Here is a 17,360-nt window from a genome sequence, read left to right on the forward strand (position 1 = left end):
GAAGACAGAACTTTGAGTGAGTGTGTACACAGAGTACCGATCACCCGGGGCCGTAGAGTCCTCATCTGACAGATGCAGTAACAAGGACGCAGTCCCAGGGTCCTAGTGCTTAAGTTCCGCACCGTGGCTTCTAGGAGGAGGGACCAGAAATTGGTGTCAGACCCCTCGGGGTCTTTCTTGTGTGCAGCATATAGTTATGCATGTTTAATATGTGACAAGTCTTGATTCATCCTTCAAGAGCAAGTGTTTTTGCTGCTGTCTAAAAGAACCTCTCATATATTAGACTCCAGAAACAGACGGATCCCATCCCCATGTCTATGCAATTCTAATGCTCAAAGTGGAAACAAAAAAAGTACCATCATCCCCTTTCCAGGTGCATTTGGACAGAGAGTCTGTCTGATTCTCTCAAGGCGGTTCTCTCTGAACATACCTGGATATCTGGAGAGAGGTCGGTGTTCCCTCTGTAGGTTGCCTGCCCCCTGCTCTCTGCCCTACCCAAACCCTAATTTGGCCTTGTCTGGGGAAGACTGGCTGGAGCCCTTCAAGGTGATACACTGAAAAATCAGCTCAAAAGAGATTACTGGAGAGGGACTACCCCAAGGCCAAGCCCAGAGTGGGTCACGTCCCAACACTGCCCCCTCCTCCCAGGTAGTGGTTCTAGCGATGCTTGGATCCCGGCTGACCCAGAGGGAAGTCTGCCTGACAGCTTCAGGACTCATCTCCGGGACTTTCAGACAAGCAGTGAGGTCTACTGGCGGCTGGGGAAGAAAGAAGCAAGAGGTCGAGACCGACAAACATGGCCTCCTCTTGGCACCAAGTGAACTGGAGAAACAATAGTTCATGTGCACTGATCAGTGGTTGGAAGCTGAGTCCAGGTTGGGTCAGGAAGGTGCCCTGTGTGCACCCTGACACCTAACTGATGACCTAACACTCTGTAGAGCCATTGCTTGTTCCCACGGCTGTACATCTCGTACTCAAAGGATCTGTAATGTACTTACCGTCCTCTCCCTAGCTCCTAGTACGCTGCCTGGCATACAGCAAGCCTTCTAGGCATACGCGTTAGATGAATGACTGCATAAATGAGGAAGGAGATGAATATTTATTTAGAACTATTTCTAGACGTTTCCTGAAAGCCACAGAACTCCTTTCAGCTGACATTTTTGTCTAGCTCCCTTCTGGATTCTGCATGAGAGAATCACATGCTCTGGTGATATCCTAGTCATGGCCTCGTGTGTGTGAATTAATTAAAGGTGAGAAGAAGGATGGACAGCTCAGTGTCACGGCGCTTTAGGGTGGGAAGGATAGAGGCTTCTAAGGATGGCAAATAGGTTGCCCAACATTTTCTAACGAAACAAAAATGCTCTTCTTAAGAGTTAATGTCTCATTGAATTCTTGGCAAAGCAGCTTTTCCTGAGCTGCAGGGGGAGTGGCAGAGGATGGAACAGCATCTAAACACCCCTTGATTCTCTGAATCTCTGCAGGGTCACTGGACTTTGGGGGCCCAGCATCTGCGAATCTCTCTGCCTTCACCTCTCACCATTCTCCACCTCACTCTGTCACTCCAGCCGCACTGGTGCCGTGTCAGTTCCAGAAGCACGAAGCCCTTCCTAGCCTCAAATCTGTGCACGTGTTGTTCCCTCTGCCTGGCATGCTCCTTCCACTTTGGGTCTGCTGTCACCTCCCCTGAGGACCCTCTCTAGCCATCCTACCTGGGTCAGGTGTCTCTTGTTCTCTCCCGTCTCAGCCCCTGGTGCTTCGGTTTAGAGTGCGAACCACCCACAGGCACGTCCCTCTCTTTCTGTCTCAAATCACCCCTGGGCTCTCAGTGCCGGCAAAGCAGAGCGGCTTCAATTTTGCCCAGCCTCATATTCACAGGGCGGAGCCCCAGGCCTGGCACACAGGTGTTCAATAAGGATTTCTCAGGTGCTCAAATATCACGCTTTGTGACTCACGCAAGGAGCATCTTCTCTCTAAACTGAAATCCACAGAGGCTACTCAGCCAGGCTTGGGTCTTCACAACAGCCCCCTCTTCACAAGCTGAGTCAGAGACTTGAAGTTCCATTCGGCCACACTGATGATGCAATTCCTAGTCTATAGATTCCACTGGAGAACTTCCTTATTTCCTTTTCTCCCTCAGCTGTGTTTCTTATCTTTCTGTTCTATTTGCCCCTCGACACGGGCGTTTTGGTCATTATTGATTTCCCATCACTGGAGGAACGTTATTCTTTTTATTTTCTTGTTGAGGACGCCCGCATGCGTAGAGTGATACATTCATGATGAGCCCGCGTGCGATTTCTGAGTAGTTACTTCCTAACGAGAAGTGTATTTTACAGGTGGCCAACGTGCTGTAATGTCAGCAAGCTTTGGTGACGTTCGGGGCATATATGCCCCTTCCGAGCTATTCTTGTTTGAGCTGCTGTTTCTGGTAGCACTGTGTCCACCTTGGGGAGCCCATAGGATGAATGTTCGGCGGTGGTGGTTGGTGTGGATTAAGCTTACACTGTTGCTGGCTTAAACACCAGGGCTGCCATGTTGACAGTCTGAACCCACCTCTAACTTCCCCCGCAGTTTACTTTCCTGCACACAAGAGACCTCTCAACACAGTGCTTTTTCCTATGCACTGAGTACATCCCATGGTACAGGAGCCCACACCCATGGAGGATTTGGCAGGTGAAATCCATTCATGAAGTCCGAAGGTCACTTCCCTGGATTCTGATCAAACTTTTCCTGCAGAGCATCATGGTCTGCCCCTTGGTACATATGATGGCTTGCAGAAAGGTATTTCTGTGCACCACTGACATAAAACTAGGACCGTTCTCTTGGGTTTTATGTGAGTCAAAAAATAACTGGTAAGGGTGTGTGGGTATAAATATAAATAAATGCTGTATGCTTTACCCTGAGCAATCTGCACACATTATCTCTTTTAGTCCTTGCAAGGGTTGTATCTCAGGATGAGAAAACACCCAGCCATTAAGTGATGGTGGGGCTGGCACTCAACGTCAGGCAGCCTGATCTCAGTACTCACCACATTCAAGTTTTTCTCTATTTATTTGTGCATGTCTACACTCGTGTGTGTATATATGTACACACCCACAGCACACACATATATCATAGACATGTGCACACACACACTAACACATATGTAAATACTTAAGAAAGGTTTCTGGATGGACAGGTAACAGCACAGTTAACCACAGGATCTTGGGAGAGGTTATGAAATTCTGGATCAACGCCTACTTTTTACTCTACACACTAATCGTTTGAATCCTTTGACACAAACGTGTATTACTTTTGTACTTAGAAAACCAAGTTATTGATTTTGCTGCACATGTTCCCCCTAGAAATGCTTACTGAGTGATGGAATGTTATGAATGTTACAAATAGCTCATGTTTCTTTGTTTCATTTGTCTTTGTAGTGAAAACTGGCAGAAAGAGAAAGCATGAAGTTAACAGGGAGCAACGTCGTGAGATCTCCTTGTCTTCCAGACCAGGAAAGACGGAACAGTCCAGACAACTCACATCTGGCCATACGATGTTGTCTCCCCAGCTCATTCCAGCCTCAAATGCACAAACTACAGGAGTAAGAGTACAAGAGAGTATGTGTGTGCCTGTTTTGCAACTCTCTTTGTACATTCTGACTCCTATAAATCCCTCTCCTAGGATGCAGGCTGCTTTGAGGATGCTCACTGCACAACGATCCCGCGTGCTGTTGGTACAGCTACAGGCAACGTGCACCACTGCTCTCGGCCCACACACCCCCACCCCCACCCCAGGTGAACCAAGCAGGTGCTTCGTTTATTCACTCTGTAGCCTGCATTTCCCTGACGCTTTGTTCTTCATGAAGTTTGATGCCTCTTCCGCCCTCGCTACTCAGTGGACTCAGATATTCCCAGCCTGGATCTTGGCTTTCTTATGTGACTGCTTTTGTAGTTTTGCCCTTGTCCCTTTCCTCAGCGTGGCTGCTGAGTTTTTTCTGGCATTGGGACATTCGTGGTGCTTCTAGGAATTGTTTTTCATACCTTTTGTCCATTTTCTATGGGTTTGCCTTGTTCAATGCCTTACAGGCATTTTTACATGGTAAGGATGTTAGTCATTGGGAACAGCAGTAATAATAGTAGCTAAAACAAATTGAATGCTACTCTGTGCCAGGCATCCTGCTAAGCACTTCACATGTTGCACTGAATTTCATGCTCATTTAGGAAACTGAGTCACAGAGAGGCAAAATACCTTTCCAGAGATTCAAGCCCAGCAGGCTGGCTCCCAGGTCAGTGCTCCAAATGTATTCCTATACCACTGAGGACTCCCTGGGCCCCCATACACCCTAGACACCCTCCTCCTTCCCCTCTGAGGTTTTTCTACCTGCCCCTTCAAGGTGACTGCCTCCCTTTGAAATTTGCAGCATATATTTTAGGGCTAATGGTATCCATTTTCAGGAGTTCAGTTGTCGCAACACATAGATGACATCAAAATCAGAACACCAATCTCACCCTTCCAGAACCATGTCTCTGTCTTCCTGTGTCTCCTTTGAAAATTCAACATGGATCTCAAATCGGGGCGGTAGCAAACCAGATTCTTTAGGTAAAGGGAGGTCTCCAAGACTGAGGGAGCTGCAAGGGCTTCAGATCCAGAAAATTCAGGGTTTGAATTTAGACTCATGCCCCATGGGATGATGATGGAGCACACAAGGTCTAAAGTCACCCGTGAAATGGGAACCATAATATATCTGCCTTCAGGGTAATGGTGAGGAATGAATGACTCAAGGGGTATGTAGCTCTGAGCACGGAACAACAAATACTAGCTTTTTTCCCCTAAAGACCTGTACTTCCCCCTGATTTCTGCACTATTCCCAGTCCTGTAGTAGGGTGGCTGGCAGTCCCCAAAATGGTTAAAGCCCAGCCTCCGGAGTGGCTTGGGTCAAATTCTGGTTCTACCAGTTTCTTGCTGCCAAATTGATCCTCCAACGTTCAGTCCACATTTGCGTGAAATGGACTAGTGAGAGTAATCCAGCGTGGGATTTTTTGAGGATTAAACATGCCAGTCCATGGAAAGTGCTTGTCACACAGCAAGTGGTGTGTTCATTTACCGAGCATCTATTGAGCGCCTACTACATGCCAGGCATGTTCTAGGCGCTGGTGATCCAGCGATGTGCCGGCCAGAGAAAGTGTAAATGGCTAGACGGTCTGTATTTCATTCTCATTCTGCTTAGCAGGAAGTACTTTGGAATTTTCAATGTGACTGTCTTTTTTCTTGTTCTTACTTTATAAACTTTGCGCTTGTTCTCACAAGTCTCGCATCTACCTTCCTTCCGCGGTCCTAGCAAGCGTGTTTTAAGAAGGGTTTGAGAATTAGGCGCCACCATCCGCCTGGTCTACGCCAGCCTGCGGAGCCGAACCTCACCCAGGGCTCTCTGCTTGGGGTTCCCAGAGAAGGGGTGGGAGGATGGGGATGCCGAGGGCACAGGAGTGCAGCCAAAACGTTGCAATGAAACAGCCATCTCTAGATCGGCTCGGTACCAGGGACCACGATCCCGGGGACGCCCGGGCGCCAGGACCTCGCTTCCGGGCCGGCGCCCGAGGAGGAAGAGGATGAGACGCCGGGGCTCCGGGAGACGGGGCGCCACATCCCGCCTGCGCGCGCTCGCCCGCCCGGCCTTCCAGTGGTCCCGGCTCGGCCCCGCCGGTCCGCACTCGCCCCGCCCCCGAGAACCACACCCCGCCCAGGCCTCCTGGTGGCCCCGGCTCGCTCCTCCCCCAGCCTCCAGGCTGCAACGGCTCGACCCCGCCCCTGGCTTATCCACTCGCTCCACCTCTCGGAGGCCTCCGCTAGGCACCGCCCCTCGACTCTAGCCACGCCCTTACTCACTCACGCCCAGCCCCTGCCTTTCGGCCGCCGTCTAGACCCCGCCCCCTCCGACGTTGCTCCGCCCCCTACTAGTCCACACTCCGCCCCCGCCTCCAGGAGGCCTAGACTTCGACCGGTGGCCTCCTCTTCCCGGTTTTCCTCCCACCCACCCCCCAGTCGCCGCAGGACGCTCGGCTCAGACTCCGCCCCCGCCCCTACGGCCCCGCCTCTGGCCCCGCCCCCGAGACCCCGCCTGGGCGGGGAGACCACCCCTGTCGCCCGCTCCCAGGACCCCGCCTAGCACGCCCCGCCCCCGCCCCCGCGGCCCCGCCCCGGCGCGGGGACCACCCTCCGCCCGCGGAGGCGGGAGCCGAGCGCTCCGGGCACTCTCGGCGGTCCCGGCCCATCGCCGCCGCGCGGTGGTTCCCGCGGATCCGCGCGCGCCCCCGGCCGGGCGAGCTCCCAGACCGCGAGGAGAGGCGCAGGAGCCCGCGGGAAGCAATGCGAGCCAGGTAGGCAGACTGCGCGCCGGGCTGTCCCCTGCGGGCCGCTCCAGCCCGGCGCCCGGCCTCGCTCCCCTGGCTCCTGCTGGGGCTCGGCGGGTTTGCACACCTCGCGGGCGCCAGTCGTTCCCCGGCCCCTGAGTTCGGGGCCCCGTGGTGCCTGGGCGGCGGCTGGCGCCGGACAGCTTCGGGAAGCCCCGCGCGCCCCTCGTGCTTCCCCGGGGGTCCGGTCACCGCGGCGCGGAGGGACGAGCAGGCTGAATTCCGGGCGCCAAGCCGCACTCACAGCCCCGCGTGCGTACGGCAGATCCCCTCCCCCGGCCCTCGCGCTTCCCGGGGCCGGTCCTGAGAGGTGGCCCTCCTCGGCGACCGGACGCGTCCTCGGGGCGCTCGGCTCGCGGGGCGGTGGGGCGCTCCGAGGACTGAAGGAGCCCTGGGGAGGAGGGAAGGGCTCGCGGTCCTGGGTTAAACTTGGTGACAAAGCATATTTCAACTTAAGTCCCTCATTTAAGGATGGAAATGAAAACCCCGGTTGTAGCTTGGCCGTCTGGTGACCGAGCAGCCGCGAGGTGACAGCGCCGGCTGCGGGCGGGTGGGGACCGCCGGGAGAAAGAGGCACGTTGCTGAGCGGTGTTTCCCGGGAAGCCCTCTCCGCGGTGCAGATAGGTGGTCTGTAGGATCCTAACCTTGGAGTCTGGAGGCTCCGAGCCCGGGGCGGGTCATGCAGCCAGGGGGACCAGGCCGCGCTGGCCTTTCTCCCGGGTGTTGGGCGGCCGGAGGTGCAGCGAGATAGCGTCCAGGCTCCCTGCGTGCGGAGAGGCCAGTGGAGCCTCACTGAGCCATGAGATTTAAAAAGGGAACACTGGGCTGGATTTCATTCGTGTTTATTCTTTCAAAGTTAGTGCAGCAGATCCGTACTGTCTGCTTTATCAGTATGAAGAAGTTCGCGTAACTTCGGTTCTGATCACAAAAGCAATGTATGCTCTGGGTAGAAAACAGAAATACAAACGGTAAAACAGAAACCGTCACTGACCCCACAGTTACTCCGAGCCTCAATATTTGCATTCTTTAGTATTCACATTTCACAGGTTTGCCAATTTAATCCTTAAGTTTACAACTGGAGCCTCCCTTGCCTAAAGGAAAGCAGTGCCTTTGTGCGACTCTCCCCTTCCCACTCTGCTCCACGTGATTGAGCACCAAAGTTTGGGTTTACCGGCCTGGCTCCCTTCTCAGCACGCTGTGAGTCCCCTTTCCGGTGGGTGGTGTTCTCCGTCCCTTCTGTAGGCCTGAGATGGAGAGAGACAGAAGCCAGTAGTCAGGTGGACCACTGGCTCAGGCTGGATTGGCTGTGGTTTTGGTTCCTTGCCTTGTAAAAATGCAGGTAATGATTCTCCATCTGCTTCTCAGGGCACCATAAAAATTAATGTGTGGTTTGCAAAGCATTTTGACATCCTTGGTTGGACAGCGGCTGTACTTTGAGGGCCTGGGGAGCGTTTTGCTCTTCTCCGTTGCTGTCGTCATCAGATAAAACAGTCTACCTCCCACCTGGCCATCCTGACCAGGAAACAGATGCCATCCGTTGTGAGTGTCCGCTGGAGCCTGGAGAAGGTTCCCGATTCCCTGCTCAGTACAGCCTGCCGAGCCCCTCAGAAAATGGGAGACAGAACACCCAAATCGGCCTACCCCCACCCCCTGCTTTCTGCACATGGGCAGATGTGGGGAGTGTAAGAGGGTTTTGACACTAAGGGCCCCAAGGTTCACAGGCCTGATGCCTGTCCATCTGGAATGCCGAGGCCACCTTGATCCAAGAGGGAACAGTTAGTTCTGGGAGAAGGACTCGGACAGGGAACAACCCTGGCTTCCTAAGGATTTGTTTTATGGCTCTCTTGTTTACGACACGAACAATGACCAGCTCAGATCTGCGGTGCCTGAGACGCTTCTGTGAGCTTTAATTTTTTTCCTGTTGTCCCAAGACTCAGGCCCCATGCTTTAGGGGCCTTTTAAAACCATCAGTGGGGACCCAGATGATTTGCTCATGCCAGAGACTGAAAGCCAAGCGGAGGGAGGTGCCGCACAGGCTGCCTTTTGCTCCCCTCGCAAAGAAGCCGCGATGGAGGATCCTCTTTCTGTAGCAGGTCTCATGGACTCCAGTTTGTCATTTGATAGTTTCATTTTTTTTTTTTTATTGTCACTCCCACCAGCACTTTGTAGCTGGTCACAGCCTAGACACGGGGGAGGGTTTCCGAAGGACCCAGAAAAGTGGGCTGGAGAAGTTGCTGCTAGGTGTCCTTCCAGGCTCATCGGCTGTTAAAACTGTGCCCCTAATTTTCTCGGTGCTGGGAGGAAGGGGGAGTCTTCCTGGATTTTCTCCTTTGCTGCTGTTTGCTAACTCGATTTCTGGTTACCCAGCAGCCTGGAATTGTTTTCCTGCAGGCTGCTTCAACAGACTTTTTTTTCTTATTCAGTCTGATAATAAGACATGCTAATGTGACTGGGGTTTACGCCCCTGGGTCCAGGCTGCAGTTCCTGCATTTCAATCCTTGCCATCTGGGCCAGTTAAGCGTGGGAGGGGTGTGTGCCCTTTCTTCTTCCAGAGGAGGGAGCCACTTGGCGTCCCTCAGCTTCTTAGGGGAGCCCTTGACCCAAACAAGATTAAGAACCACTGAGTTGGGCCCTTGCTGACCTCATCCTGGGCTCGGGGCAAACCTCCGTGGCTCCCTGTTTGAGGTACCAGCCTTGTGCCTGCCTCGTACCTGACCGAGTAGAAGTTGTTTAGCCGGTGGGCCCTGTGCCAGCCACGTGGGTTTCCCTTAGCTTTGTTAGTTTCGAATTTGACACCTGAATTGGGCCATGTGGCGATTTTTCTTCTGAGAATTGGAGTCAGGCCCCAAGAATATTTCCTAAGGCCCTAGAGATGGGCACTAGGACTTCTTTGTCCTGAGGTCACTGCCTGACAGTCAGGAACTGGGAAGGGTCACCGAGCAGCTAAATAGACTTCACCGTCACAGCCTGTGACTGCCTGGCCAAGAGGGACCCTGGGGCCATTCAGTATTGACCCTCAGTTTCCAGCGAGCTGGGTCTCCTGGTCTCCCAGCTATTTTTACAATAGAAGCCCCACATCCTGCCTTCACGCTCTGGAGAGTGACCGAAAAATAATTCACCGAGGCCCCAAACCCCAGGGGACCATCCAGCTGCTGACTGCATCTTTCAGGGGGGCTGAGCCTCCTTCTCGGTGGGCTCCGAGGGCACCGTGTGTCACACAGCAGCACCCAATGCCATCAGGACCAGCATCTTAGGGGGAAAAGATATCAGTATTCAGCCTTTAAAAGGCAAGAGGACGCCGGAGGCATTTTAGAAATAAGTGTGTGATGAAATTCCTTATAGGGCATCACCTCCTCCCATCCTCTAGGTGAACCAGTACCTTCCCAAACCATCAGTAAGCAAATTCGTACTTGTGGGGATGGAGTGGTGTACTGAGTTCTGCTAGCTTAAGTTGGGATATGAGGTGTCTTAATGGGTAGAGGTCGGTATCACTTGCTGAGGGCTTATGATGTGCCAGGTCCGGTGTGCACACACAGAAACTATGCTGAGGGGTTCCGTTTTATGGGGAAGCTCTGAGAATCAAAGTACCTCTCCAGCATCCTCGTCCAGTAAGTGGCTGAACTGGGATTTGAACCCGGATCTGCCTGAGCCCAGAGCTCTTTCTCGTATCTCCCAGTTCACTAAAGTGAAAGACACAAGCCACTGTCAGCCACACGTGCGGTAGCAGGAAGACACAGGCAGGCATGAAAATAGCAGAGTGCCTGCCTCCCTTGCACAATGATTAAAAAAGGTGATGAAATCTTTGAAACCTGAGAAATCGAGAAGTCTTTTCCGCTGAAACGGAAGGCAGTCAGTTTGCACCTCCGTTCCCCGGGGGCCCTGCCCTTGCACCCTGTCTGCAGGGTAAAGCCTGACTGACTGGGGAGATGGCGATTTTGAAGCTGGGATGGCTCAGACAGGGTCTGCTGTGAAGTTTGCCCTCGCACCGTGAATGGGTATTCTGGGCAGATGAGGTCACTAGAATAAGATTAAGATTATGCGAAGGCTGTTAAGTAAACGTAAGATAAGGATTCCACCTTCCATTTTACAATCAAATAAATGACATACTAACAGGATTATTCTTATCTGCTCCATGAAAGCTTGTCTTCGGGGAACTCTCTTTGCTGCTGCCTCTTAGCCCAACTCTTCTGAACGAATGGAAAAGAATACATTCTGTGAAGGGCTTTTGTGGTTCCAAATTCTTAATAAATTGTCCTTTCCTTTCTCTCCCGCTCCCCACAGTCTCCTTCTGTTTAACTGGGGGAAAAACTCTTCCCTGTTCTTATGAACATAGAAGTCCGCTCAGGTCTGCAGGCCTGAAAGGATTACATGTTTCCTTTTCTGGCTTTTCTGATGCAGCAGGTCCCTGAGCCTGAGGCGTGTTGAGCCACCTGCTCTCTCAGGGAAAAAAAAAAAAAAAAAAAAAAAAAACCACAGAGCGCCTTGATGGTAGCATCTGCCAATGGCCCTGGTGTAAATACTCACGATGGCTAATTTCAAGGTGCCAGTTGGGTCTGGCAGCATTGCTAAATATTTGACAATCTGTCTGAGCCAATAAGTGCTGGCTGCAGCTCACCTTCCGTTGCCCTGAGCTCGCCCACCCAGTCCCCTTCTGTGATGGATAAAATGGCTGCCTGGCTTCTGCTTGGGCCACGTCTGTCCAGGAGCCATGCTGAGAGAGGGCTTGGTGTCACTGAGTCACCTTGCTTGGCCAGCAAGAGCGGAGTGCTTCAAAACTCAGAGTTTACATCCACCTCACCTGAGGGTTTAAAAAAATCCCCAGTAGAGAATCACCATTCTGGTGTGTATCCAGGGTTGAACTCCACTAATGTAGGGAATTTGTGTGAGAAGGAAATTGGAGGTGTGGTTTGGGACTAGGCATGGCAGACTCTGTTTGAGATTGACCCTTTCCCTTGCAAGAGGAGGAAAGGTTTTCCAGCAGAAGGCCTGAGTGTGAAGGGGGTCCCTGTCTTCCCAGTTGCCAATCATCAGTCTTACTCCAATGGCCCTTCCCTCCATGGTGGTCAACATACTGTTTTGCCTCAGTTGCTTCTGCTGGTCTAGAATGGAGACAGGTCTTCGTGGAGGAGGGGTCAGGATGGGGTGAGCACATCACCCCTGGGGAGGTGGCTCCTTGGGCTGGTTTGGTCAAGCTGATCTTGGCTGTTGTAGCAGAGATCCAGAGTCTAGAGGAACGTCCCAGGGCCACGCAAGTGAAGAAAGGAGAAACCCCGCTTACAGACGCGGTCCAAGTGCCCATGGCGCCGCCCTGCCATTTACCCTTTCATTCAGCCCGCTTTCTGCCTCTGTTTACCCATTCATGCTATTGCCCTTTTGGAAAGGATTTTAATTTTTATAGCTTGAGGATGCAGAGAAGTACAGCTCTTCTTTGACTTACAGTGGGGTTATGTCCTATTAAATTCTCCGAATGCTGAAAATACGATCAGTTGAAAATGCATTTAACACACCTCACCTGCCCAGCATCATAGCTGGGCTTCCCTAACTTAAATGTACTCGAAACGTTTCCAGTAGCTGGCACTTGGACATCATCTAACACAAAGCCTGTTGGATAATAAAGTGCTGAAATATCTCATGTAATTGATTGAATATTGTACTGAGAGTGAAAAGCAGAGTGATGTCTGGGTGCAGAGTGGTTGTAAGTCTGTGGGTCGTTGGCTCTGGTGGTCACTCACTGAGGAACATGAGGCCCACAGACTCTAGCCCAGGAAGAGTGAAATTCAAAATTCGACGTACAGTTTCTACTGAATGCACATTGCTCTCACACCATTGTTAAGTCAAAAAATTCTAAGTCAGGGACCATCTGTAAATGGAATATCCTAAAAGTGCACGTACGTTTAAATATTTTAAAATTACCCTACGAATCGTTGTTTTGAAAAGTGGAATCAAATATTTGTGTGTCCCTTGCAGAAATGGAAAATAAAGATACCATGTTCAAATTTAACTGGGAATAATGGTTGAGGCTGGTGTCATACACGTAAGTAACTCATGCAAAGCACTGGGCCAGGGCTGTGACCCAGCCACGCGGTGGGCGGTGGCAGCAGCGAAGGCAGTGAAAACAGTCAGCTGCTGTGGTCTGCTCTCACTCTCCTCCCCGTCATCCCATCCCAAACATCCACTTGCAGAACTTGCGATTTTTCCTTCCCTCTTGTGGCTTTAGAAATCAGTGTTTACGATGTTTTTCAGGAAGAAAGCTCTCTTCTGGTTTTGTGCTGGTTGGGAGCCATTGGCTGTTTCACCTTCATGTGCCGGACTGGGAAACCGAAATTTCAAATTTGGGTCACATTTCAAGCCCACGTCAGAATCTTCTGTAAATGGCTCTTTCTTTGTGATCAAATATCAAACAGCCCGATTTGCACAACTGAAAGTCATCATAGATGTTTTCAAAGAACATGCTTACTAAGAATTAAGTGACTAACCGTCCATCTTGTTCTAACATTGTCCTTTGTCCCCGAGCCATCATCAGGGAACAGGAAGAGCTGAAATGAGTTTCCGCGGATGAGAGTGTCCGGTTCCTTTTCTCGGTGGCGTCTCCAGTGGTCTTCCTGAGACCTGTTTTATTTCCAGTGACATCGCAGGCTCCTAATTACCCACAGACCTGTCTGTGTTCGAATCTTTGGCTTCTGTTATTTCTGGTTTTGACCTGGGGTAGATTTTTGGAAGTCTTTGAAGCTCGGCTTTCTTACCTGGTGATGGTGGAACTTAAACCCCCTGGCTGGGAGGTTTAAATGTGGAGATTTGGATTTTATTGCTTCACCCCCTGCCTTGGGCTTGTAACCTGCCTATGGGGCCTTCCAGGGTCCGACCCCACCCCATGTCCTCTGCTGTAGCTTCTCTCTGAAGCACCCACATAATAGTGTCTCATGTATATTTCCTGAGTGTTTCAGATGCTTAAAGCCACCACCAAAGGGAAGAAATTAACTACTTGATGATCGAAGATGTATTGTCCCCGGACCTTCTGGCACCTGGGGGTTGATGGGGTTGATGGTGTTGACCTGGTCCCTGAACATCAGCCAATCAGAGGACTGCGCATGAGGTGACCTTGTTCCCTGGGACCTCCCCCCTCCCCCACCTGCCTTTAAATATGCTTTGCTGAAATCCTTCGGGGAGGCTAGGGTTTGCTTAGGCAGGAGCCACCCTGTCCTCCTTGCTCGGCCCTGCAGTAAACCTTTCTCTGCTCCAAACTCCAATGTTTCAGTTTGTTTGGCCTCATGGTGCGGCGGGCACACGAACTTGCCTTTAGTAACAGGCTTTGGGCCCCATACCTCTCCTGGGGAGGCCTTCGAGACTGTGGCCTTTTGGAGTCTTGTGCCTGCTGTCATGATTTTAAAATATTGAATAAGTAGAGGTTTTGTGATGTTTTCACCGTCTGAATTAAACAAGAGTGCAGAGATTTGATACTTCTAGGTGTTCAGTCTGACCTTTAAAAAGTGTACAGGTGCAGACAGATGGCATGGTGGTCAGTGTCTAAATAAGGACCAGGACCTCCGCCTCCCCCTCAATCCTTGCTCCGTTTCTAGAATTCCTGGGAGCAGGAGGAGAGGTGAGAGGTGCAGTCGGCAAGTTGCAGTGGGTGGAGGCCTCTGTGTCTCTGTTTGTGGGAAGGCCTTATCTGCCCGAGCTACCTTGGGGGATGGGGAGGGAGACGAAGCCTCTTGGATTGAATACACATCCTTTCTAGGTGTATGAATTGTTTGGGGCAGGGTGTCTTGTGATTTTTCCTTCTTTTCTTTAAAAAATCCTGCTCACTTAAGAAAGTTTACCCCCAGTTACTCAAGTAATTACATTCATTTTAGAAACATTGGAAAATGCCAAAGGAGAAAAAAAATTCCGTCAGTGGAATTCTCCCAGACATGGTCACTGCTCTAGGCATTTTTGTGTCTTCTGGATATTTTTGCATGTAAATCTAGACCCTTCCAGACAAGACAGGTTGGCAGAGTGGTAACTTGCTTTTTGGTCACTGGATACCTGGCCTATAGTAATCCTTCAGTCATTCATTGTTTTGTTTTGTTTTGTTTTGTTTTTGTTTTAATGGAGGTGCTGGGGATTGAACCTGTCTCCTCCTGCATGCTAATCATATGCTCTACCACTGAGCTAGACCCTCCCACCTCATTGCTGAATGAATACTATGCTTTGTAAAAACTGCTTTTGTTGAAAATGGTTGACCTGTCTTCAGATCAACAAGTACAGATTTGTAGCCCCAGTTTCACTGTCAGACTTGTTCTGGGCTGCACCCTCTTCATTGAACAAGTCCTGATTCATAGACCGTTTCCAGTGACTTTGAAATTATAAACAGCAGGGAACATCTTTCAATACACCTAATTTTCTCCTTCAAATGAAAAATTTTTTCTTATATTCTTAAAATCTGTAAAGAATTTCTAAGTATGTTAATTGTTGGGTGAATATATAATCACTGCTCAGAAAAGCACATCCTGAGGGAGTTTCATTCTGGAGAGTTTCTCCATCTGTTGAATAAAACTTGGTGAACTTTGAGACCAGTCTTCGACTTGCTGGCACTCCCTTTGGGGGAATTGATTTCCTCTTTCTTTCTTTCTTAATTTTACTTTTTTTTCTTAATTGAAGTATAGTCAGTTTACAATATTGTGTCAATTTCTGGTGTATAGCATAATGTTTCAGTCATACATGCACATACGTATATTCATTTTCATAATTTTTTCGTTATGCATTACTACAAGATATTGAGTAGAGTTCCCTGTGCTCTACAGTAGAAACTTGTTATCTGTTTCATATATAGTAGTTAGTTTCTGCAAATCTCAGGCTCCCTGTTTATCCCTTCCCATCCCCTTTCCTCCTGTTAACTGTAAGTTTGTTTTCTATGTCTGTGAGTCTGTTTCTGTTTTGTAAATATGTTCATTTGTGTGTCTCTCTCTCTTTTTTTTGGATTTCATATATGAGTGATATATGGTATTTTCCTTTCTCTTTCTAACTTACTAACTTAGAATGATGATCTCCAGGTCCATCCATGTTGCTACAAATGACATTATTTTATTCTTTTTTATGGCTGAGTAGTATTCCATTGTATATATATACCACAGCTTCTTTATCCAGTCCTCTGTCAATGGACATTTACGTTGTTTCCATGTCTTGTCTTGTATTGTAAATAGTGCTGCTCTGAACATTGGGGTGCATGTATCTTTCTGAATTAGGGTTCCCTCAGGATATATGCCTGGGAGTGGGATTGCTGGATCATAGGGTAGGTCTGTTTTTAGTTTTTTGAGGAATCTTCATACTGTTTTCCATAGTGGCTGCACCAAACTACGTTCCCACCAGCAGTGTAGGAGGGTTCCCTTTTCTCCAGCCCCCTCCAGCATTTGTCATTTGTGGACTGGAATTGATTTCTGATCGTCTGAATGCTAATATGCCCTGCAAGGTAAGCTTTTGGGGTAGGGAGTGGAAGTTTACACCTCAGTTTTAAGGTGCACACACATGCCAGTTTCAGAAACATTAACACGGAGGAACCCCTGCATCCTAAAACCTAGGAGATGCTGCAGGTGGGACATCTTCAGGGCCCCTCCCTCCCAGGAGGGGATGGGTCTGACTTCCATGCTTTCAGCAGCTTAAGAGCTGTTGCTTCAAGCTCCCCAGGGTCATGTCCTTATGGAGTCAAGAGCGATTCATTGGGCTGTGTGCACTGCTGAGCTGTGACAGGATGGGCTTGCAGTAACATCTGGTACATGGTGACGGCACAGACTTGATTTTTGAGACCTGCAGGTTCATTAAAGAGGAGAAAGTACTTAATACCTTCTTCCACTGATGATGGGGCCGTAATTTTGATTTCTGGCTGTGGTCTGGTGTCACAGGACTTCTTCATTCTGGCAGGGGAGGAAACCTGAATTATGGGCAGAGTATTTTCTGGCCGGTCTCCTGAGCGTGGTTTTGCTGGGGCCCTGCTGCCTCCTCTGTCTTGGCACCACACGTCCCTGTATGAGTCATTGTCCACCTATCGTGAGATGAGGCGGCACCTTGGGGGCTGCCCGGAAGGCAGAGGGGCTGCTCTTTTGCTCTGGTGATTTCTGGGTGCCAGGTCCACCTCATGGAGTCTTTTTCGGAGGGGGCCCTAGAGTGGATCTGAGAGCCAGGCCCTTCTGTAACCCTGCGGGGCGCTGTCCTGGCCCCTCCCTCCTTGTTAGTTCGAGCTGGACTTGAGCCCATTCATTCCCCTGCCCCCTCCGAGTCCACTGTGTGCCAGGTGGGGGCAGGGGATGGCAAGACCACCAGGGACGGCTTGTGTGTTAGGTGCCCCAAGAGAAGCGGTCAGGATCCTGCGGCTATGCTGGGGATGAGGACGGGCTCCCTGAAGAAGCCCTGCTAAGGGGGGTGTGACCCAAAGAATTGAGCAGGCACCCACAGCAGGGATTTGGGGACGCTGGTGGTTGGGCGAGTGCCAGGAACCACTGGCAGAGGTGCTGGCTTTCTGGGAGCGCATGGCGGGAATGTGAGAGGCAGGTGGCGGGAAGGGCAAGTCCTTCTGGGCTTCACTCGGCTTCGAACTTTTGTCTCAGGACACCGGGAAGACGATTATTGTGTGTGAGCCTGACTTGCAAGAGGCCAGCAAGGTGACCCCCGTCTGGGTCCCCTCCCTCCTCACAGCCCTGATCCCCCGCAGCCGCCTTGGGCTCCCCTCCTGGGGCTCCTGGGGCCACACGGGGTGCCTCGCCCTCCTGACCTACTGTGAGAGTTCTCATAGAGTCGTCCGATTGATTAAATGTCCACTGCGCGGTGGTAAGAGTTGTCTTTATCACCAAAAGGACACTTCAAAACTGAGCTGACTGTCGGATTATTTAAAGAGTCGTATTTTATATTCCAGGAAGGAAAAGATATTGATGAAGAAGTGATTTTCCAGGTAAAATAACATCAGAGGGACCCGGTGAGATAGATCAGAGCACCTGTCCCTGA

General features: G+C 50.6%; 1 protein-coding gene across 2 annotated transcripts in view; it reads left to right on the forward strand.

Annotated features, from left to right (window-relative positions):
- The first annotated feature begins 6,173 nt into the window (after nt 1-6,173).
- The window catches only part of SH3BP4 (SH3 domain binding protein 4), an 82,366-nt gene continuing 71,179 nt past the window's right edge, over nt 6,174-17,360 (forward strand). For both annotated transcript variants that reach the window (XM_074364524.1, XM_074364525.1), the window contains exon 1: nt 6,174-6,353. The gene's annotated coding sequence lies outside the window, so the exon portion shown is untranslated. The remainder of the gene's footprint in view (nt 6,354-17,360) is intronic.

This window comes from Camelus bactrianus, chromosome 5, assembly GCF_048773025.1.
Source record: "Camelus bactrianus isolate YW-2024 breed Bactrian camel chromosome 5, ASM4877302v1, whole genome shotgun sequence".
In the NCBI taxonomy this organism is placed as follows: Eukaryota; Metazoa; Chordata; class Mammalia; order Artiodactyla; family Camelidae; genus Camelus; species Camelus bactrianus.